This window comes from Canis aureus, chromosome 21 (assembly GCF_053574225.1).
Source record: "Canis aureus isolate CA01 chromosome 21, VMU_Caureus_v.1.0, whole genome shotgun sequence".
Lineage (NCBI taxonomy): Eukaryota > Metazoa > Chordata > Mammalia > Carnivora > Canidae > Canis > Canis aureus.
In genome coordinates this window covers 24,933,436-24,957,934 of record NC_135631.1, presented here as the reverse complement: position 1 = coordinate 24,957,934, position 24,499 = coordinate 24,933,436, and the positions used below count along the sequence as shown (strand labels likewise).

The 24,499-nt window shown below is 36.2% G+C and overlaps 1 long non-coding RNA gene across 18 annotated transcripts in view; it reads right to left on the bottom strand.

Moving 5' to 3' along the window:
• Positions 1-7,976: 7,976 nt before the first annotated feature.
• Positions 7,977-24,499, bottom strand: part of LOC144292805 (uncharacterized) — a 230,447-nt gene continuing 213,924 nt past the window's right edge. For all 18 annotated transcript variants that reach the window (XR_013360176.1, XR_013360184.1, XR_013360185.1 and 15 more), the window contains 2 exons: positions 9,324-9,400; positions 7,977-8,204 (listed from right to left, as the gene is read on the bottom strand). This is a non-coding gene — a long non-coding RNA (uncharacterized LOC144292805). The remainder of the gene's footprint in view (positions 8,205-9,323; positions 9,401-24,499) is intronic.

The following is a 24,499-nucleotide window of genomic DNA, read 5'->3' as shown; positions in this document are numbered from 1 at the left end:
CTCTTTTATAAGGGCATTAATCTCACTCATGAGGGCTCTACCCTCATGACCTAATTATTTCCCAAAGGTCTCACTTCCAAAAATCATCACATTAGAGATTGGATTTCAACATATGTTTTGGGAGGACACAAACATTCAATTTATAGCACATTCCTGAGTATATACCTCAGAGAGTTGAAAACAAGTAGTCAAACAAATACATGTGCATGCATGTTCACAGCAACACTAGTCACAGTAGATGAAAGGTAGAAACAATCCAAATACTCATCAATGGATGAATGGATAAACTGTGGTATATACATACAATGAAATATTGTCTAGCCATAGGAAGGAATGAAGTACCAATATATGTGTGCCACAGTGTGGAAGAACTTCAAAACCTTTATGCCACATGAAAGAAGCCAAAGACAAAAAAAATGTCACAGATTGTATAATTCCATTCATCCAGAATAGGTAAATCTGTAAAGAGAGAAAACTGACATTGCCAGGGGATAGGGAGAAAGGATAATGGTGGAATAACTGCTTAATAGATATGGTGTGGGTTTGTTTTTTTGGTTTTTTTTTTTGTTTTTTTTTTTTTGAGGTAATGAAGACATTTTGAAACTAGCTTGCACAACACCGCAGATTTACTAAATGCCACTGAATTGTTCACTTCAAAATGGTTAAGTATATGTTATAAGAATGTCACTTAAACTTTTAAAAAGATGCATAGAAAAAAAAAGAAGAGATGGGGAAAGGTATACCTTGCTAACACTAATCAAAAGAAAGTTTGCATAGCTATATTGATTTCAAAGTAGACATAAGACAAAAAGAATTCAGGGTTAAAGAGGGTCACAATGTAATAATAAAGCTGTCTATTCTCCCAGAAGACTTAACAATCTTTAACATATATGCCCCTAACAACAGAGCATCAAAACGCATGAGGCAAAAACTAATAGGACTATGAGAAAGAAATAGACAAATCCACTATTATAGTTGGGGACTTCAATACCACTAGTTTTTAAATTAATATATCCAACAAACAGAAAATTAGTAAAGGTATAGTTGAACTGAATAGCAGCATCAATTTGATCTAATTGACAGTTATAAAATATTTCATATTTGATAATATGAATAAAAATTTTATAATATGAATATAATAGTCGGAAGGAAGGAGAAAGGGATCATTTTAAGGCTCAGAATGCCATTTCTGGCACTTGGGGATGAACGTTTAAAGTATAAAATATACCATAATGTGGAACAGAGATAATAATACTTACATTAGAGAGAACTCTTTTTTTCCTTGTCTTGTTTCCAGAAGAAGCTCACACTCCCAGAAGGAAACTATTAATATAACACTTTCCAGTTTTCTTTCCATGCCTTGCTCTCCTCCTCAGAGAGGAGTGACTTACTGATTTCTAAGCTTGCCAAGACATTCTATAGTCTCAGCAGTCTCCTTCTTCCCCATTTGGTGAGTACTGCTCCCTGGATATAAGGCTATTGAACTGCTCTTTTCATGCCTGGTTTGGTAGATCTAATTATTTAATAAAAGCATTAGGAAACTCATTTGACTGCAAGTCAATGTCATGAGGCCTATTTCAGCTCCACTGACAATAAAACTTACATTTCAAGGTCCTTCAATCTTATAACTGTGTAGGTACTGGTTCAGAACTCAAACAGAGGAGTGGTTTGATTTATTGGCCCCCTCATGCCCCCAAGAGCTATCCAATAGGATTGCAAGGAGAATAAAATCAGATGACATTTATAAAGACACCTGGCAAGTATTTTAAGTGAATATTGAGAGAATGATGTGTTGAAGTGAATTCTGCAGCTAATTAGCAAGCCTAGCCTATTGCTCTGGCAATGATCTCTCAGTTGCTACCTGGAGTCATCTTTTCAGAATGTTGAAAATGTACTCTTTCAATAAATGTTAAGTCATAGATAGAGACTACATAAACCTGAAGTAAATACCTAGAAGAAAAAAGTTTTGTTTGTTTTGTACTTACTGGTAGAAGAGAGGGTAAAAAATGTCCCCATGCTATTGCTTCTGCCATCTTCTAAACCATGGTCTCCTCTAAATTGATAACATTTTTTAATAAGATAACTTCTGTGTAAAATATAAGATATATACATATATACATATATATGTATATATGTTATAGAAAAACCCTACTGTGTTCTTAGGCCTCAGAGGGAAAGGTACATTTGAGGCTTAAGATAGTGCCTACCGAAACTGGTCACATAATAACTGAAAGATCATTTCAAGAGTTCACTGTTGGTAGTATTCCTCAAAAGAACATCAGAGAAACCTGCTCATCAAGCTAAGTTTATCAAATTTACTGTAAGAGAACACTGGACAGTCTTAAAAATGAGTCAAAATGAAGAAATTAGGAAATGGCATATATATGGTTGTAGGTCATGAGCCAGATGATTTTAGATGAGCTCAAGGAGGAGAACTTTGAGATTAAGTAGAGTTGATGACATAGCTTTGGATGGCTGAGCACATCCAAGTAAATTTCTTGAGTGAGTCTTATTAAGTAAATAATTCCACTTCATTAAAATTATTATCTTTCAGAGGCAAGTATTTCCTGCAGGAAGCAACTAAGATTTTTTTTTTCTTGCTTGGTCCCAAGGTTGTTCCACATAGGGAAGAAAAAGTATGTCTGGACTCACTGTGGTTTAACACATAGCTTAATACAGGACATTGTCTTTCTTTAAAAAAAAAAAAAAAAAAAAAAAAAAAGATTATTTATTTAAGAGAGAGAGAGAAAGAGAGAGAGAACATAAGCAGAGAGGAGAGGCAGAAGGAGAGAGAGAAGCACATCCCCTGCTGAGCAGGGAGACCAATGCAGGGCTCAATCTTAGGACCCTAGGATCATGACCTGAGCCAAAGGCATATGCTTAACCAACCGAGCCCCTATACAGGATATTTTCTTGCTCTTCTTCTCTGCAGGTAGGATTAGTAGGCAGATGAGGTGCAAAGAAGCCAAAGATAAAATTTTAAAGCAAGCTAGACCTTCTCAAATGGGGTACTTCATAGGTAATTGCTGTGTACCCCAAAGTGCCCCAGTGAGGGCATCAAGCTCTCTGCTCATCCTCTGAGAGGCCTGTGGTAGGCTGAGTATTGCTCCCCAAAGTTATCTAGACCCCAACCCCTGCAAATGTCACCTTATATGTGAAAAGGGGTTATACAGGTGTCATTAAATTAGGAATCTTGAGATGTGGAAATCACCCTTTATTATCTGGATGGGTTCTACATGTAATCACAGAAGTCCTTATAAGAGGGAAGTAGTGGGAGATTGACTATAGAGAGAGAGGGTAATGTCATGACTGAAGCAAAGTTTTGTCCTGATGGCTTTGAAGATAGAGGGAAGTCCCATGAGCCAAGGAATACAGCTCTAGAAGCTGGAAAAGGCAAGAAAATGGTTCTTCCTTAGAATCTTTCAAGGGAGCACAGTCCTGTAGACACCTTTACTTTGGCCCTGCAAAACTTATTTTGAATTCTGAATCACAGAATTTTACAAGAATTAGTGTTTGTTACTTTAAAGTACTGAGTTTGTGGTAATTTCTCAGCAATAGGAAACTAATAAGAGCCCACTGTTGATAACAGGTGAGTTGCAAATATAAAAGACTCCACTCTACCAATTCAAGTCAATCACCAGCTCTTTCTCCACCAGCCCACTTTACCCCCTACCTCTTTCTATTGTCTTGGTTCAAAATAAATAAAAACTTCAGAAGAGAAATATTAAAGAATAATTCTAGTAGTTCAGCCTGCTTAAAGGCTCTTTAAACCAAATGATTTGTTAAAACAAAAACTCAGTTAATTGACTGGACTTTCTCAAAAACACTTTCTCTAACTTTTATCAATAGGAATAGCTAACGCCAGAAATCCCCTGGTCTGTTACCTTCAGGAAAATGCAAGCTAACTAATCCTATAAGGCTAATTTCCTCTGGCTAGTTTTTCTTTTCTTTCTTTCTTCTTTCTTTCTTTCTTTTCTTTCTTTCTTTCTTTCTTTCTTTCTTTCTTTCTTTCTTTCTTTCTTTTCTTTCTTTCTTTCTTTCTTTCTTCTTTTTTTTTTTTAAGGAAGTATAGTAGACATACAATGTTACATTAGTTTCAGGTGTACAACAGTGATTCGACAGCTCTATATGTTATGCTATGCTCATCGCAAGTATAGCTACCATATGTCACCAAACAGTTGACTATATTCCCTATGCAGTATCTTTTGTCCCCATGACTTACTCATTCCATAACTGGAAGTTTGTACCTCCCACTCCTCTTCACCCATTTTGCCCTTCACTCTCCCAGCAACCACTAGTTTGTTCTCTGTATTTGTGGGTCTGTTTCTGCTATTCCCTCTAGCTAATTTTAAACTTCAGTATTTGAATAAGATATCTGCTTATGCAATAAATATCATGCAAGAATTCATTTTTAAGGACAAACAAAACATAATATATTTTTCAGAACTTATTCCCTATTATGTCTTATTTTTTTCTGTGTTTTTATAGTCCTGGAAGTACCCCTTTCCTCCTAGAGATCCATTTCAAAAAAACCATGAAAAAATTAAAACCAAATAAACATATCTCCTTCATGTTAAAAAAAAAAAGTTGTTATCTACTTTTGAAAATCAATCCACTTCAATTTATAATAATAATTTTTATGCCATATTTATGATGCCAACAACCAACTTTGATGATATGTTGGAAAGATAGTTCTCTAGAAAAAAGAAGGAGGAAGAAAGACTCTGCTTTACAGAAATTTCCAATTTCTATAGCAGTGCAAATACTCTTACCATGGCTAATTTCAGTTAATAGTTTAACACTCAGATCATGAAATTCCTGAATATTTATCAGTCGACACTTAGGGGCCAGCCAGTTCTAGCACATCACTGCAAAATGTTAAGTTATATGTAATTTTTAATGGTACCAAGACTGGTCTGTCTCAATTGCTTTTTGGATATCAGAAGACAAAGAATAAAAATGAGAAAAAAATTAGTAAACTATGAAATGTATATTTTATTTTTGGTTCAATGTTTTCCAATACAAAGACAGAAGGAAAGGGCAGAGACAAGATATCAGATGAAGTCCCTGAACAAAACTTGAGAAAGAACAACTTTAATTATCCTAATTAGACTAATCTCTATGATCCAAGAACCTAATGCATCACCTATCCTAACGAGAAATTAAAGAACTAGAAGAGAGAATGAAACATAAATAATTGAGAAGAGCTGGTGAAGTTGAGTGCTAATTCATCACAGAAAGAAGAAAAAGTCCTTTTAGGGTGTATTGAGAAGGAACTCAGATGGCACAAACCAGTGTTTAATCTACTTCGCTTTTTGTACTAAGACTTTCTAATTCTCCCTGAACTTATTATAAGAAACCTATAGCTGCTTTGGACAGAATCAAATCCCTGTCCTCCAAGGATGGCAATTAGGAGAAAATCTTTAGATTGCAAGGAACAGCTAAATCTTACAGTCTTTACTCTTGTCTAAAGATAAGACTATTGTCTCTAGTATTCACTTTTCTATGTGTGAACTGACCTGACCCTTCCCTTAAATATCAATAGCATAGTTGGACAAGCTTTTGTATTTAAGCCAGACTTTATGATTCAGGCTAAAGGAGACAATTCCAGAAAGGCAAATATACTTAGCTTATCTGACAACAAGAAGTACTCCTGGTACTTCTCCCAGGAGTCCCCTTCGCTCAGCCCACTGTCATGAGGTCCAGCACACAACAACCACTACTTGATAGAGACCATCTTTCCATTAATGCCAGAGGTTATTCTTGAACATATCATAAATCCTTCAAGTCCAAGAAAGGGCTGCTCTCTGAAAAGAAAGGACTCCTTCTTGCTCCTGTTTGAGACTTAGCTTCCAATCTCCATGTTCTATCTTAGGACTTGCCTCTTCATAAGATGATGAATATGAGAAATAGCTCCTTATTTCTGGCTAGACTTTCCTTTATCCACAGCTGTATGGCTCAGATTTGGTTTCTACCAGAACAACTACATCAGATACCGGTAGGATATCATTTTACTGTGTGTTCAGTGAGTGTATCAATGATTTTGAGATCCTCCTTGTTCCTTACTGCTTTTTGGAGATCCCTGCCCTAGTTCTGGATCATCTCCAAATGTTTTAGAACAGTGTGTTCGCACCCAGCCAACTATTTGGGAAAAATAAACTACCTTGATCACATTACTTTGGGAATGGGATCTTGCCAGTTACACTTATGCTTTTAGTTTAATTCAGAAAACTGAAACTCTAATGGTAGTATTGAAAGCCAGAAACAGAGTGGGCAGAGGGCTCCTGTAAAGATTTACAGAAAGCTCTCCATTCTGAACTTATGTTCCAAAGAGAAGATGACTTGGAATTTGGCTTAGGGTAGGGGAAGGGGATTATAGATTCAGTTTGGCTTTTAAAAAAATTACAAGTTCTTTGGGGATGTTCTTCTCCTAAAATAATAGTAAGTAAGTAAGTTTGATCCTTTTTTTCTCTGATTCCTTTAAAAAAGCAAAATGTCAATTCTGACTTCAACCAAAGGAACAACACTGGAATCATACCATGGAGAAATTTAAACAAAGAGTATAAGAAAAAATTAAATCTCTTCAAAGCTAAGGGAGAAAAGTAGTGCCAGGGCCAAGGAAGATAATTAATAGATAAGCTCAGGAATTCCAGTAATAGATGAAGGGATAAAATATGACTATCCCAATATAGACACCATTTCTTAGGTCCATCTTGTAGAACAGACTGGATAAATAGCTCACCTTATCAATATGAAACTGCCTGGAATCTCAGAGGCCACAGTCACAAGTCATATTTTTATGGAATAGAAGAGCCCTCACTACCTACAGTATAAAAGCTACAACAGCACTTGGCTTTATAAGCTGCCAATTTGCCTGGAACTCTACTCCTCTGCTGTTGCAAAAGAAGCTCTGTTCATTCTCTATCTGTATCTGGGCTATCTCTTTGAAGTCAGTCAGATTAAAATAAGGGCATAATCCAAAACAGAAAACACAACTTTTAAATGTTGCAATATGGTGGCAGGCAATATTAGATAAACTCTTAGTGAAAGCACTCTCAAGGAACTTTGCTGAAAGATCTGGATGGTTTCACTACTATTTAAAACCAGCATCTACTTTGCTGCAGATACCTAAAGCCAGTATTTTATCATTTTTATCATTGAAACCTTCTTCAGAGGTGATAAATGCATTAATCTATGTAATACATCAAATATTATACTGGTCCCATAGTGAGCATTGATTAAATTTCAGCACCTCTTATGCAAACATTGGGAGCAGATGCTAAGATGTCTTGGGATAAAGGATGTCCCAAGGAAGGAATCCTAAACTTTTCAGATAAAGTTCATTTTACTCTAAGTTTCCTTCAGGGAAGTTACAAGGCAAAATATCTTGGCAGAATTGAGCAGTGAGACACTTGCATTTCCTAATGGCAGTTCTAGAACATTAGGTATGTAGTCTCATCCTCATTATTAGTAACCTCCTATAATCATTCATCTGCCTAAGAAACCCACAATAGCGTGATGGCTGAATAATGTAATAGCAAATTCTTTTGGCCAGTGAAACTCAGTGTCACTGTTTTCAAATACTCATTTCACACTCTATAGTTGAAAACCAAAAATAAGGTTTGGTTTGAATGTTTTTTAACAGAAAGCTGTTGAGTGCATATGCATGTATTTTAGATGAATATACATAGACAGATAATAAGATATTAGATAGATAGGCTTTATTTATCAGGTCTACAATCATGTCTTTGAATAAGTTATATATTCAGATATTATTATCACCTGTTTTATAGATGAAACAGCTAAAAATTACAGATTTTAACTGGCCAAGGTAAAAATGAGAGTAGAAAGCAGGAGAATAGTACTAGAAATCCAGATCTGCTTCCTGATACAATTTGTTTTGGTTATTAATATATTTCATTTGTTGTATTTCAAAACATTTTTAGTCTTAAATATGTTATATGTAACAGATACGGTACAAAAATAGTCAGACTTCCCATATACTCTTTATTCCCAGCTTCACCAGTACTAGCATCTTGCACAGCCATCATATAATGATCAAAAACAAGAAATTAACATTAGAACAATACTATGAAATAAATTACAGATATCACCAGCTTTCTACTAATGTCTTCTTCTGTTCCTGGATCCGACCTAAGATTCCACATTGCATTTGGTTTTTATATTTCCTGGGTCTTCTCCATCTAAGCGAAAAAAAAAAGACAGAACTACTTAACAAAGGAAATTTGATACTTTGAAAGGAATAATTAGAGTCAACAGAGAGCCCAGAAATGAGCTAAGTATTAATTAATTACAAAATCTTGGAGCCTTCATATTAATTTTCATTTTATACTTCCTAATGGCCATATAGCTTTTCTCTTTCTATATTCTAAAAGTAGAAATATCTGAAATTTACATATGACTTTTCCTTCCATAATTTCCCCATTTTTACAACTGCAAATGTATGATTCAGTAGCTCTATCTTTATGTCAAAAGAAGGATCAGACTAGACAAAATGGTAAAGAAGAAAAAGCTGATCATTTGCTATCCGTGTAACCATAGGGAAATTACTTAAAGTCTTTGGATTTCCATTTCTTTGTAAAACTGAAAGCAATGATGCCTCCTCTTCAGGGTTATTGCAAAACTGAATGTACAGCTCCAAGCCCAGTGTTTGGAATATGATCATGTCCCCCAGTGGGACATTGGTAATATTTGGAAACACTTTTGGCTGTCACAGTTGTGAGGATGTGCTATCATCACCTAGTGGGTCACGAGAAGAGATGATGACAATCATCTTACAATGCATAGGTCTGCCCCCCAGTACAAAGAATATTCTGGCCCCAAATTCCCATAGTGCTAAGGTTGAAAATTCTCTTTTAAATGATGACATCAGTTATCCTGCATCCTGCCCTGGGACATAGTTAAACTAAAGTTAATGGAGAAGCAAAAAACATTTCACAAATCCAACCCTTTCAAACAGAAACCAACCAAAGGTTTGTTTTTACATTTAACAGTGAAGTGAATAATGGAAATCCAGACTAAACCTTGGACACTTGGAAACTAAAATCTTGATCAGTCTGGCTCTACTTTATTGTCTTCCTCCCTGGTTTGCCTGGTCTTAGACCACAACTAAAAGAGGGAGTGTAGGAAATCTATGCATGCCAACCTGTCCTTAAATTAAGGGCGGGGAAAGTAAAATGTTTGCTTACAATCTTAATTAACTGTGTCAGAGAGCTGAGGGTAGAGGTTGGCCAAGACTTTCCTACTTCCATTATACATTTCATTTAAGAAATTTCAAGGCTACTATTACTTTTCTTAGCTACCTTTCTCCAGGAATATAACATGTTTGGAGCCCAATTCAGTTTTCTGCTTGTGAGAAAGCCACATCCTTTTCAACTCTCTGGAAGAGAAATGAACAAACAGAAGATTCGGTAATCAGAAAGAAAAGGCAGTTTCCTTGGACTTAACAAAAGTGAAAGATGAAATATTTTCTATTATTATTTTGGGGTATAAAAGAACATCATAGGAAATGTGATCATAAAAAAAGGCGATTTGCCTTATTCTTACTGTGGAATCATGTGGCAGTCCAAACACCGCAGTGAATATTAAACATGAAAAGTTGGGTTGTAACCAGGATGCTGGGTACCTTAAAATAACTTAAATATATAAAGATATAAGGATAGGGGTTTGAATATAAGTCACAACCTTTGATCTTCACACTAATAACAACTGTCACAGGAACTAATAAAAATAGCAGCACTAAGAAATTCTGGGATTTCAACATACATCAGACATTAGATTCACTAGGCTCATGGATCCCATTTCATTCAAATAGTAAGCTGACTTGGTTACTTAGGAACTATCATTTATCTGTAATTTAACAATGCAGATGGTCACAGAACTAATTAAGTCATGGATTCAGGACTTGAAATCATATGTATTGATCAACACACTATACTGTATGCTTATGATTAAAGCTTGTGTGCAATCAAACCACATTTATCTTTATTTTATTAGTTGAACAAAGAAGGAAGGGTTTGAGACAAGATAATTTGTGCTTACCAAGCCTCATGTAGAGTGCAAAGTGATTTGCTCAATCTTTCGACAAACATTTTTGATTTTTTAGTATGTACAAGATGCTCTCTTAGAAACTGATAGAGATAAAAAGATAAGTCAAATCACAGATTAATGTCTCAAGGAACTAATGGTGTAGAATGAGATATTAAAAACAGAGGGAAAGAGAATGAGATATTTCCAGGCAGCTGAAGGAAGGGATGCTTCCTCCTTTAGAGCCATATCCGGGCTGTGCAATGAATGAATGGGCACATACATAAATGAATGTGTGAACAATCAAATGCAGCACACGAACTGGGCTTCAATACATAACTAGAGTTCACATGCAAAAAAAGAGATGAGAACATTCAGACAGAGTTAATGAAGAGAATTAATAGTATTAACAATACTTAGTTTAATTATTGTGTGCAAGTGGAAGAAAACAATTTTCCTTTGAACAAGGATAATAGACATGTTTTTGTAGAAAATTCAAACATAGAGAAAGACATACAGAAGAAATAAAAGCTAGAGGGCCATCTGCAAGCAGTAAGTGGACCAATAAATCTGAGCTAATCAATCTTCCTCTTCCTATGTCCCTTTATTAAAGTATTAGGCAATTTTTTATTGCTCTATTGTCACTATGTCTTTTTTTTTCACAGAGACACTCATGTTTATTATCTAGGTGAGAACAAAGATAGTTGTTGCATCTCAGACCATCCAATAAACTATTAAAATAAACAAAAAAATGAAAAAGCCAATGTTTGGGAAAATGTCATGTGAAAACTTGGATTAAAAAAAAGTTATGTTTAATTTTTCATCATTTATTTAGGAATAAAGACGTCCTCATAAGCTAGATCTCTGGCTGTGGTTGACCTGGGCTTTGCTGCTTCCATTTTTTTTTTTTTTTTTTGCTTCCATTTTAAACAAAGCATGAGCAAGGGTGGAAAATCTACCTCCCTCATATAGAAATAGGAATGGTGAAAAAAAGTCATTCTTAAACTCTTCCTAATATATTACCTGTTACAAAATATATGGATCTGTTTCTCATCCCCCTTAGCCACAGTCAAATTCAATGTCAGCAGGCTTTGATAAAGATGCAGAGATGTGTGGTGCTTTAACAATTGTGTTATCCTTTTTAAGGTTTCCTTACCTCAAAATCAAGCTCTCACTTCTGTGGGAGTTTTTAAAATAAACAGTTATGATGAAATATTTTAAAACAAAACCGAAAGGGAGATACTACAGAGATTACAATCATGGTCGTCCAACACACCAGCTGGTTGACCCACTTGCAAGTAGCAAATTCAGTATCTTGATCACAACTGTTGACTTTGTTGGAGGGACTGGTTCCAGGATAAATATCCACTATGGGTTGTTGGGGGTCTGCTTACTACTGTGTTTCCTCAAGGAATACATGAAAGGTGATACTTTTTATTGTCCTCCTGTGGGGTTCAGAAGGATTGCCCATCGTTTTTAGTGTTTATAACACATTACCATAGTCAAGAAAACAGGGTGACCCATGAAATTTAAATAAGGTGAGATTCCAGCAGACCCACACTGCCCACCATTCTCACATGCCGTTTGACACTGACAGTCAGATGGAGAAGAGAGCCACGAGCACACCTTATAGCCAATGCATCTAAACCCAAATCCAGTAAGGACATCCACTTGAAGCATTACTTGAAACTCACATCCCCTCATTGCCCCCATTTCCTAAGGTCCCGGAGGCCTAAGAACAAATGCTGAAGTTATATATAAGACAATTGGTCGCTGTCATATAAATTGTTATTAAAATAAATAGAATTCATGGCTAAAATTAAATGGCCTGTGGCAAGGCTCTTGTGTAAATAAAGCCATTGTTCCTTTGTATATTAAAATTGTATTTATCAAACACAAAAGAAGAATGAACACAAATTGCATGAAAAAGGCAACTCATTTAGGACAAAATGATGGTGTGTAATAAAAAGATTTATTGTGTGACTAAAATGAAAATTAAATTCCTGTTAAAATATTTATGTGGATGTGGCTGAAACACTCTGCTGAGAGATAAATCAGAGCGGCCTTTGGCATTTCACAGACATAATTCCTCTATTCTTCTGCTGCAAATTTAGAGCTTACAAGATGCTAATGGCATCGCGGTTTCCAGGACAGTCTCTGCAGACTACTTTTGCTCAGCAGGTGGTAAGAATTTGCATCCATATTTCAAATATACTTCTATCTCATTACTGGCTTCTTATTTCTTTGTGATTTATATCTCTATAAAATCCCAGCTAGTGCAATGGGGAATGGGATTTCAAAAAGGCAAATTCTGCATAATATGGACATTTATCACTTTCTTCTTTCTTTCTTTCTTTTTCCTTCATCTCCAGGGAGATGGAGAGAATGACATGTAGCACTTAAAGTGGGGGTGTACTTTTCTTAAAATAATGCCATTTGAAAGCTTTCTAAATTAGGGATACTGCTCTAAATGACCCTTTCTAGTAAGTGGCAATATTATTTGCATCGTTGCCTGCATTTAACAGAATTGTGATCTTTAAATAATATATGTACATTAGAAAGTAAACTCACTCGGTAGCTATTAATTTGTAAGAGTCTTAATCATTTAAAATTCAGAAAGTGCTTTTTGTAATAAGTCTGAACATAACGAATCTATTTGGTATTCATGCAGGTGTCACAAGCAATTTCAGAGTTGTTACACTATAATTCTGTGCTACTTAATAGATATTAGGGTGGTAGCAGTTGTGTCACTGTAGATAAGACTCTTTCACAGTTCCCATGTCAAATTCACCTCTTACTGGTGTTTAGAATTTAGCTAAAGTAAAATTACATGCTTGTGAAACCTGACAGGTTCAGGGATTTAGAGGCATTTTCTGGGGGCGAAAAAGAGCGGGTTGTAGTGAAATAAAAGGCAGCGGGGAAGTATGTAGGCAAGGGAGTTGAATATTACTAAGATTAAACTTAGATATGTAAATTTTTAATTTGTATGGTAAATTAAAGAATGTAAATCCATGCATTTCCTTCTAGGTCTTCTCTTTTTAGTATTCCATTCCAGAAGAGAAATTAAAACAGTGAGTGAAATTTTATAGGCCATATGCTAGAGTGCCAGGTACCAGGATGTCTCTCATTTTTAAAAATTTCATTGATATTTTAAGTAATTTTCTCGGTTAAGTTCAACGCATTTCGCCATATGATTCAAAATATAATTGTTACATTTAATGAACAGTTATTATGTATTTAGGTACTCAAACATTTTTTTTTATTGGATCAACAGGCGTAAAGAATAAAGAGAATGTATGGGTTCACACAATTAACATATTCAGAGAAGAGGTTTGCTCCCAAAACTTAATAACGTCCTCCAAAGATTGAACTGTACTCTTTCCCTCCTTCCATGTCTCAGGACATCAGCTGCCTTGCCTGATGGCAGCCAGCAGCTTCCACATTTGCACTCAGCAGGGATAAGGGGTATCTCTCCAGGGAATTCATGCAAAAGAGTAAGGCATTTTCCTTTCCAAAGCCCACAGACTATATCCTCTTATCCTCTTAAGTCTCATTGCCCCAGGTCGAGTTATGTGCCATCTTTAAATCAATATTTGTGTCCAGAAAATGGGATGCACCAAGATGATCCTGGTCGTGATGTCAAATCTACCAGGATGAGTGGCTGGGAAGCCCATGGGATCTTTGTTAGGAAAGGGAATGCAGGAAATGGATGCTGATGAGGCTATGCCCCATCTGCACTCTGGGTACCATGGATTTTAAATCTATGATTTCACTTATTCCTCAGAGCAATCCTATGTCCTGGATACTGAAGATTCCAAATTCTAAGGCATGGAGAAGTTGAAACACATTTTGAAACTCACTCTGACATAAAGAGTAGAGAAAGTCTTGAAATCCAGGCTATTTAAAATCTCAATACTATCACTTAACCATCTTGTCCATTGTGAGCTTCTGTGGCCTGATCATATTCCTTTTTGCCAGACTTTATCGTTGAAATAAATAAAAGATACAAGAATCCTTTGTTTTTCCATTTAGGAACAAATTATCCTGTTTTAGGGTGCAGCCAGAAGCAGCCCCTCCTCTTTATTTCTTTGTTCCTAAACAAGAGACTTTTCTCATAGACTTAGAAGGTAAACTTTAATGCTGTCTTCTGTACTCCTAAGATGGAGTGAAGAATAACATGAAGGGTGCCTTATGACATTATATGAGATCCACTGAGGCAGGGATATTTGTCTATTTTTTTCTCATGTATGCTCTCCTATTTCTAGGAACAATGCCTGAGACAAAGAGGGAACTTGACAGAGCCATATTGAATAAAAAAATGAATGAATGTGAAGAGAACAGTTAGAAGTCAGTCTCTTATGATTCTAGGCAAGGCTTGATGGTGGTTGGTGGTGGAGAAAGGAGGTCATGGGACTGAAATGTTTCATAGACACAAGGTCTTTCTTTGTCCAACCTGATAGGAACAACACTTAAGTCAGTGGGTCTCAGCAGGTGCAAACAAAGAAGCACAGACCAGCTGTGTGTTCTGTAGCCTTGAGGTGATCAAGAGAGTCAGCCATCTGTCCTCCCACCATACACCAGCATGACAGTCCTAACTCCTATCAGGAAGAGCTACATTTATAAGCTCTTCCTGGGGACATTTAAGGACAGCCACACACTATGGGGCAGGGTCACCTAGGCAGAAGTACTTCATACATTCTTTAAAATACTCTTAGTTAAAAGCCAATCGTAAGCCAATGTTCTCAACAAAACATTTCCACTTAGATTTGGTTGCATGAACTAGCTTTATATTTGAGGCTCAAGGCTCTATTTCTTTAAAAGACAATCTATAACTAAAGAAAAAAAATAGTTTTGGGATGGTTTATGCTTGGGGAGATCTCAAGATCTGTTGATTTTCCTAAGGATACACTCACCGAAATAAATGGGTTCCAGAAAATCTTTTAAGGGTATGCAACCCAGTGAAAACTGGGCCCCATAGTCCTTCATGAGATAGAGACATTTTTTAAATGTGTAGTCTTATAGTCAAAGATTGTCAAAAGCAAACATCTATGTTAATCACCTCAGTATAGAAATAGAAATATTCCACTCTCCAGATGTCCCCTGTGTGTTCTCAGTTGATTATAACCCCTCTCCTCTAAAACTAACAACTATCTTGAAATTTATGCTGATCAGTTACTTTTCTTTACAGTTTTAAACCTATGTATACATCTCTAAAACAGCACAGTTTATTCTCTAGCTATGGCAAATTACATATATATGTTTTATATATTAATATATATGTATTATGTAATTATATGTTATCATATATAAATATATATAAATATATACAATTAAATTTAATATAAATATATATAAATTGTATATATATTTATATATATAGTATATATAAATTGTATATATATTTATATTGTATTATTATATTTACAATATTATGTATTATTATATACACAATTTATATATATTGTATATTAAATTTAATTGTGCATATATTTATATATTCATATTAAATTTATATATATATAAATATTTATATATATAATCTCCTCTTCAGAGTCTTGCTATTTTCACTCAGATATAGATATAGGTATATTGAGATACATATATACAAATTTATATATGATTCATCCATAGTATGGTATGTACAGTGATAGTTCATTAACTTTAATTTTTGTTAGTGTATATATTTAATTGCTTGGTTTTACCATGAATTCATCCATTCTTCTACTGATGGATATTTAAATTTACTTAGATTTTTTTCCAGTATGGGGCTTTTTTTTTAATAATAGCATTTACTTTTTTAAATTGAAGTATAGATGACGTACAATATCATATTAGTTTCAGGTGTATGACATAAAGATTTGATATTTATATACACTACATAATGCTCACCATAATAACTGTAGATATTATCTGCCAGCTGACAAAGTTATTATGATATTGTTGATTATATTCTCTATGTTGTACTTTATATCTCATGACTTATTTTGTTTTCTTAATTTAAATTCAATTAGCCAAGATATAGTACCTACTTAGTTTCTGATATAATGTTCAATAATTCATCGGTTGTGTATAACACCCAGTACTCATCACATCATGTGCTCTCCTTAATACCCATCACCCAATAATTCAATGTAAGACTCTTAAAAATCACACTGCTAAGAACATTCTCCTACATGCATCTGGAAACAAATATATATAAGTTCCTCTAAGGAATATAATTAGAAGTGCTGAACCATGAATATACCTCTCTCCAACTTTAGTAGATGTTGCACATCAGTTTCCCCATTCTGCAACTGAAATTTTTGCACAAGAAGCTGACTGGCAAGTGCTTGCAAACTGAACACTCATGAGAGATGAGAAAGAAGCAAGGTTGAGTAAAATAAGGCTATAGTCACCTCCAGAGAGATCCCTGAAGCTGTGATAGTGCTTCAGTTACTATAAGTTGAGGCAGTAGGATGGGCCATTGCATACACCCACTGACCTATTATTAGATTCAGGCCTCCCCCCAACAAAGTGACCCTGTATGAAGGCTCCGTACTGATGGCAATTCCTGGAGCCAAGGGCTGCCCACCAGCACCCCTTCCAGCAGCTGAGAAAAATAGGTCCTTCAGTCTAGATTAAGGATCTGAGCCTACAGTAGTGTCTACTATGGCAGAAAGTACCAACCAGCTCCCCAAAGTGGCCATCAGTTCATATCTTTACTAAATCTCTTCAAGAATATCAAATGGAGGGAAATACCTTCCTAGAAGCAAACATCCTAAAATTGCTCTTTGCCTTGCCAGCGTCACCAGAGCCACAAGGAGTGAAAATACCCATCCCCAAAACTCTCTTTTCCACATTTCAATCCCAGTGAAGTCTTTTATGAAAGAACAAGAGAGACACAGAGTTTGAGAGAGGAATGGAGAACGTCTGACACATGGAAAGATGGGTAGGCGTTTTCTCCACTAACAGAAGGTTTGGGAGTTTACCAGAAGAACCCAAAAGGTAGAAAACCTACTGAAAAGACCCAGGGAGAGACCACCCTGAGCAGCTTTATTTTAGTACTTCTTATCTCTTTATGCTTAGTCATTACCTACACCAGACCCCTACCCCCATCTCCACTCAGGGCAAACCCAACCACCTGGGCCAAGAGCCCTGTTACAGTCAGTTCTTCATCGGCTTCCAGCACCTAGCCTGATGATATTCCAGCAGGAGTGAGGTCTGTTTGTACCACATTTTGTTCTCACCTCCCTTTACATTTGTCATCCCAAGAAAATGATTTGGAATCTACACACTTCGTAGAATAATAGCAGGGAAGTCCTAGCATTTGGAAAGAGAGACCAGATTTTAAGCAAAATAAATAAATAAGTAAGTAAATAAGTAAGTAAGTAAATCCTTGAACTATGAAAGTAATTAGTGACACTTCCCTTTATGTCATTATTTTATATTCTGGTGCCTTCTGAATTTTAGTTTCATGCCCTACCCTAATATTACGTTGATGTCAAATGCAAACTTTAATTACCCCCTTGCAAGGACAAACAAAAAGAATTAGGCAGTTGTATCTTTGTTGCCATGCTGCAAAAGCAAGTAGCTCTCACTTTCAAGTTGGATGTTTTTTAAGCGAATGCATCGAAGTGCTTCTTCCCAAATAATCTGTTAAGGGATTATTGTGCCTTTGACAGTCCCATAATTTGTCTGTGAAGCATGCAGGAAACTGATATTCATTTCCTCATTTTCTTTCCCAATTAAGAAAGAGCAAGTGAGTTCAGATGACTTGTCTAGGGTCACAGAGCAAGTCAGTGGCAAGAACCTGAGTCTATTAATTCCAGTCAGACAGGACACATTGAGCATTGCTAGTAAGCTCGGCTCACTGGGTGACCACAGAGAAGACAGAAATCAGATATTCGTTACTGAGATTTTCTCAGGGTGAGACCCACTGACCTGCAGAGGATTGATTGAGCCTTCAACATCGCCAAACCTGATGAGGCCAGCTCACTAGTAAATTAAATCTTGGCTTATGGTTTGTCCTTCAATTCTCAGTAACATCTTGAGATGAATCAGGAAAGCATCATATTTTCAAATACAGTGAGTGACTAACCGAAATATTTCATTAGCCCATATTTTGTTCAATTTCTACAACCAAGATGTGGGCTAAGATTTGTGTTCATAATGTATTTCATTAATCACAATATACCCTAGTTTATAAGTCTAAATGGTATTTATTCCCAGATTATTAGCCACCTGCACTCAGATCTTCATTTCCATTTACCCCTGAGACCCTAGCACATAGAGATACTCTTTCAGGGATGTCTAGGGTTTCTGTAGCATCTATTGTCAACTGATATAACTCAGTTCACATACACAGTAGATGAAGAGTTCTCAGCAAGTATAAGTAATTTCTGAAGAAGTTTCTGTATCCATAACAGCAAAAATGTAAATGAAGATGTGACTATTAACATTACAGAAGGTAGGGGCCTGGGTGGCTTAGTCGGTTAAACATCTGATTCTTGATTTTGACTCATGTTATGATCTCAAGCCCTGAGTCAGGCTCTGCACTGGGTGTGAAGCCTGCTTGAGATTTTCCCTCTCTCTCTGCCTCTCCCCAACCTCTCTCCCTCTTAAAAACAAAACAAACACACAAAACAACAACAATAACAACAAATTACAGAAAGCAAACCCCACAGAACAGAGTGAAATCCAGAGTCTTGTAATAGATAAGGCTGTTAAGTCTTGCCACCTCTGGTCAGAGATGTTTTTTTACTCCTACAGCAACTTCCACATGGGAAGTTATTAGCAATACTCTTTTTACTACTCATACTGGAAGTCAGGCCTCCTGGGAGAAAGAGAGAAACCCACTGGAAGATATTTAGGGAACCCCTGAGTCCCAAGGTCATACAACTCCACTGAATTCTTAAATATACATTTAGGGGAAAGATTTCTTTACCTGCTTGATATCTCCAACTGTAAAGAAAATTCCAGAGAAAAATAATTCACACAAATGTTTTAGGGGTCACAAGTTGTCTTTGTAGAAACTTCAACCCCATAGACAATGCCTAGAAGGAAGGCATTTGGCTTTGGCTGCATTATTTTGCATTTTACAGTTTGGTATCTATCTTAATGCCAACCTCTAAAATAGTTTTTCTCAACCTTTTTTCATTATCATCCCCTTGAGACATATTTTTCTACTTTTTATTCCCTGAAGGCCTCCCCTCCTCTGAAATGTTAAGATGACAGATATATTGTGTAAATAATGAATCTATATCTGTGCTTTATTTAAAATTTATCATTTTTTCTCCTTCCTCCCCCAAGAACAATTTGTTGTCCCCTTAGGAGAGATAGCACCCCCGTTGCAAATGCATGCTCTTAACAGCTCACATATTGAGCTGCATATTTAAACAAAATCAAGTAATAATGTGATCCAGTCTGGAAGATACACTTCATATCATTCTAGAATTCATTAAGACTCTGAATTTCTATGTCCATTTATTTATAGAATAACAGTCTGTAAGTTTTCCATAACTTACTAAGTGACATTTTTGGTGGATTCTAAGTACAAGAACTAAAATCTCCCCATTTCTAAAATGAGATCAATGATCTTGAAATCATGATTAGTGATATTTATTAATTTAGCCTAAATGTCCCAGAATGATCAAAGATGGGGTAATATTGAACAATTTCATCAGTTAGCTACTTTTATCCATCCTGATGAAACTGTCTTGTTAACCCTCAAGTTCTAGAGACATTTGTGAATCTGAGAGGTACCAAAAATTCATTCATCTTCCTAATAACACCAGAATTTCCCTGTGAGAAACGATAATGGAAAACAGAATGGAGTTTCTTAAAAAAAAAAAAAAAAATTGAAACTAGAACCACCATGTGATCCTGCAATCCCACTTCTGGGCATATAATCAGAGGAAATGAAATCAGTGTCAGGAGACAGCTTCATTTCCATGTTTACTGCAGCCTTATTTACAATAGAAAAGATGTTGAAACAACCTAAGTTTCTATCAATGGATGAATGGATAAAGAAAATATGGTATAAAACACACACATATATATAATACAACATTCTGTTCCACATAATGGAATGTTATTCAACCTTAAAAAAAGAAAATCTTGATATATTGATGAACTTGGAGGGCATTGTGCTAAGTGAAATAAGCCAGTCATAGGTTGACGAAAGACTACATGATGTCACTTCCTTTTAGATCCTTGTGGGATCTAAAATAATACAATTCATAGAAGCAGAAGATAGAGTGATGGTGGCCAGGGATGGGGGGTGTGGAAAACAGCAATACTGATCAAAGTGTGCCAAGTTTCAGTTATGCAGGCTAAGTTCTGGAGACCAAATGTAGAGTGTGGTGTGCAGGTAATAATGCCGCATTGAAATCTGTTCAAAGTGTAGATCTTAAGTGATGCATCACACACACACACACACACACACACACACACACAAATGGTAACTCTTTGAGGTGATGGATATGTTAATTAGCTTGACTGTGGTCATCATTTCATAATGTACATATATATCAAAACAACATGCTATATACTTTAAAAAGATACCATTTTATGTTTCAATTATATCTCAAAAAAGGTAGAAAAAATTAAATTCAATTGAATTAAAATGAAATAAAGATTCAGGCCCTCAGTTACACTGGATGCATTTTAAGTGTTCAGTAGCCAAATGTAGCTAGTGGCTAACATATTGGATAGCACAGGCGAAGAACACTTCCATCACCACGGAAAGTTAAATTAGCGCAATTCTAAAATGCTTTGGATCCATGATGGACTATGAGAAGTAGTATCAAGAAATCTTCAGAGAAAAAAAAAATCTTCAGAGAAGAATAAAAACTGGCTTGTGAGGACAGGATCCATCATATCCAGGATTTACTAACTGTGATGAAATCTGCTATAAATGGATATATGTCTACCACAGTAACTGATACATGGTAACGATCCAAACATACTGATTTAATTAATAGCCATTTTGTCAGTTTCCCAAGCTACAATGATTAAAAAACCTCCAATTTTTGCTATTTCTCTAATTTTTGCTACTCCTGCACTTTGTGTTACTTACTTTCCCCAGGTCACCTGGAAGAAATTAAGGAAAAAAGTTTACCTCTCTTAGGTTTCTATTACAGAAGAAAACCTGAAATGAGATTACAAACATGAGTGCTTTGAAAAGTATGATGCTTGAAGGTAACACCTTGTATAATGTGTCCTGCGGACATTTAAGGTGTTTATTTTTAATAGGCTAAAGGATCCTGGTAATAAGTTAGGGAAACAAAGTCTATGTTAAACAGAAGTAGGAGGATAACATTTTTGAGATAGAAACCAGTATCTTTTGCTCCAGACAGTTGGCTTTCTTCTTCCCACTCGTGCACTGCTCCAATTAAAGCTGCTGTTCTTTTCTGTGTGCAGTGCCTTAGGGGGGAATATAGAAAGCAGAGAAAATAGTTGCCATCCTACAGTTGGTTTCCAAAAGTCTCACTCCTTAAGGGAAAAACAGGATTGGAGGCAAAGACAAATAATTTGGGAGAAATATTAGTGGTGACAGCAATGCCTACAGTCATCCCACTCACTCCAAAAAAGATGGTTTTGCTGGACTAGGGGAAGAAAAGGGAGACAAAAAGAAAATTGGTGAGGGTATAGGCATTGGTGATTTATGGAAAGAGAGACTCTGAGCCTCACTCTGGAAGGTGTGATCCCTGTAGATAAAATATCGGTGTCATCTGCAAAGCTAGTGGGTCTCTGCAGAGGACCACTTAGGTAACAAAGAGCTCCCTGTCCCAAAACATGCCACACCCAGCTTAGGGGGGAAGTGGGAGCATGGAATCCAAAAGGGCCACACAGATTGGAATAAACATCAGTCTGCCTTGACTCAAAATGTGGGGCCAGGCAGGATGAAGGTCATGTCAGAGGACACTCTGCATGGACAGATTTCTAATAGAGCTAATAGAGCCTTACTGTGGGGGCAAAAGAACTCACAGGCAAAGCAGAGCTCCATGCTGGTTGCACTGTCTAGCGAAGGGCTTGGAAAAACATCACTTGCTGCAAACAGGAACAGATATTTTGAAGCTGCAGGACGCAGGCAGTTTTCCCATTCTCGCAGCATGACATGGAGAAGTGTGATTGGGTAGGCACAGCTGGACACATCCTGGATCATACCTGGGCCAGGGATCTGCTCTCACAGTAAGATTTTCATGTGAGCAGCCTTGCAGTTTGGGGTCCTGGCTCCTTGGGGAAGGATCACGACAGTGCAGGAGCCCTGCTTCTTTGGAGCATCTTGGAACACACTCAGAAAAATGCTTATTTGGTCAAATGATTTCTCGTATCTACTAGCTTAAATCAAGTTATCAGTGAAGCACATTTTTAAGTGGACTGGAGGCAAAAAATTGAAAGGAGTTCCCTTTTGGAACATGGGTCACTGAAACATATGGTAGGGGCCATACAAGCCAGGATATCAGTGCAGCACTCAGCACAGTTGGGATTCATACTTCTCGGATCTCGTGCATATGGAAGTAAATCAGCCTGGAAGGAGGGTGGGACACAAGAAGAGAACAAAAAGGGGGAAAAACAGATGGAAATAGGAAACTCTAGGGAGGGAGGTCCTGAGGTAATTTAGAACCATAAAGATTTTGACATATTACCTGTGCTCCAATTAAGAAGTTTGAAAATAAGACTAAATTATAATTTTAAAAATAATTACATACTTAATATAAATAGGGAAGCAACTGGTGCCCAAAGAAGTCACTGGATGATAGAATGTTATTAAAATAAAAGCCATCATTTAAAATGATGTTCAAGAAAAATCTGGTAACAACATGGAAACTGTTATAATTAAAAACTTAGATGAGGGCAGCCTGCGTGGCCACCTTCAGCCCAGGGCCTGATCCTGGAGACCCGGGATCGAGTCCCACGTCAGGCTCCCTGCATGCAGCCTGCTTCTCCCTCTGCCTGTGTCTCTGCCTCTCTCTCCCTGTGTGTCTCATGAATAAATAAATAAAATGTTTTTTAAAAAAGAACTTAGATAAAAAAATAACTTCTATGTATTATATGCATAGAAGTCATATGAAATTACCAAATATGCTGAAAATTAATAATAGTTACCCTGGATACAGGTAGTGTTTTGATTCTTCTACTCTTCTAAATATTCCTAATGTTCTATAATAACTAGACATTATTTTTATAATGCAAAAGTGAACTTTACTTGAAACGCTATCTGTGCCTTTTGTAGTTTTGAATGAAGACATGAATTAAACAAAACTTAACTAGGTCTGACAGGATTAAGGCTTAATTTTTGAATAATGATCCATTTACTCTCCAGGTTAAATAATACTAATTACATTCAATTCATTCACTTTTTCCATTTAGCCATCCATTTCTCACTTATTATTTCATTCAGCTATTTATCTTTAGAAAATATTTCATGACAGGGGTCAGCAAATTATAGTCCATTGATTAAATCCAACCTATCCTTTTATATAGCTTGCTACCCAAGAATGGTTTTTAAATTTTTATAGTTGAAAAAAAATCAAAAGGAAAATAACATTTGGTGATACATGAAAATTATACGAAATTCAAATTGCCTCTCCAGGTCACAATTCCTCATCTGTAAAATGAAGTGGTTGATCCAAAATATGTTTTTAATTTCTCTTGATTTCAGTGTCAGAGAGCAAGAAGACAGCGCACATAGACAGACCTAGGTAGTTCTAGAGTGCTGTCTAAAACAGTGGCGGCTCCCATAGACTTCTCAAGGGCAACAAAATATTCTATTTTTAATTCTAAACTCCACCCTGAAATCATTTACCTAATGATCTGATACAACTGAAACATCCCTGGTTTGCTGTCCCAGATGAATCAAATCAAGAGGATAATTCCAAGTGCATTTATAGTTTTCAAACGTGGTACTCCAAACCTTAATGAGCCCACCTGGAACTGGTCTCTAGCATAACTACATGTGCATCCATTTCAGAAATTGAATATCTAGAGCAGAGCAGGCCAGTGATCTTTCAGACAAACCTTCAACTCTCAGTCATTGAGAAAAGCAAATGAGAATTTCCTAATGCCTCCAGCTGCCTACTATATTCAGAAGAAGCTTTTTTAAATTTCATTTTACGTGTTGTAATGACTCAAAGAGAAGCTTTAAGCACAAGAGTCCATGTTAGTTCCCAGAATTCCTTTCTAACTATAATATCTGTAATAGCGTGTTGGGGTAATGATAGAAGGAAATCTTAAAAGACAGAATTTGCTTAAGCTTAAAGAATCTGATAGGCTGGTGGTGGACTCAAGCTAACACAATGAACATGTATCAGAGATAAGTGCAAAAATATACACTTGGGTCGAAATAATCTACCATACAGGTCATGTAGAGAACACTTACTTTAATAGTGGTCCTTAGTGACAAAAGACATAGGTTTCATGCACAGGTAGCCAAATATGTGTCAACTGTTAAAGTCCTTGCATTGTACTA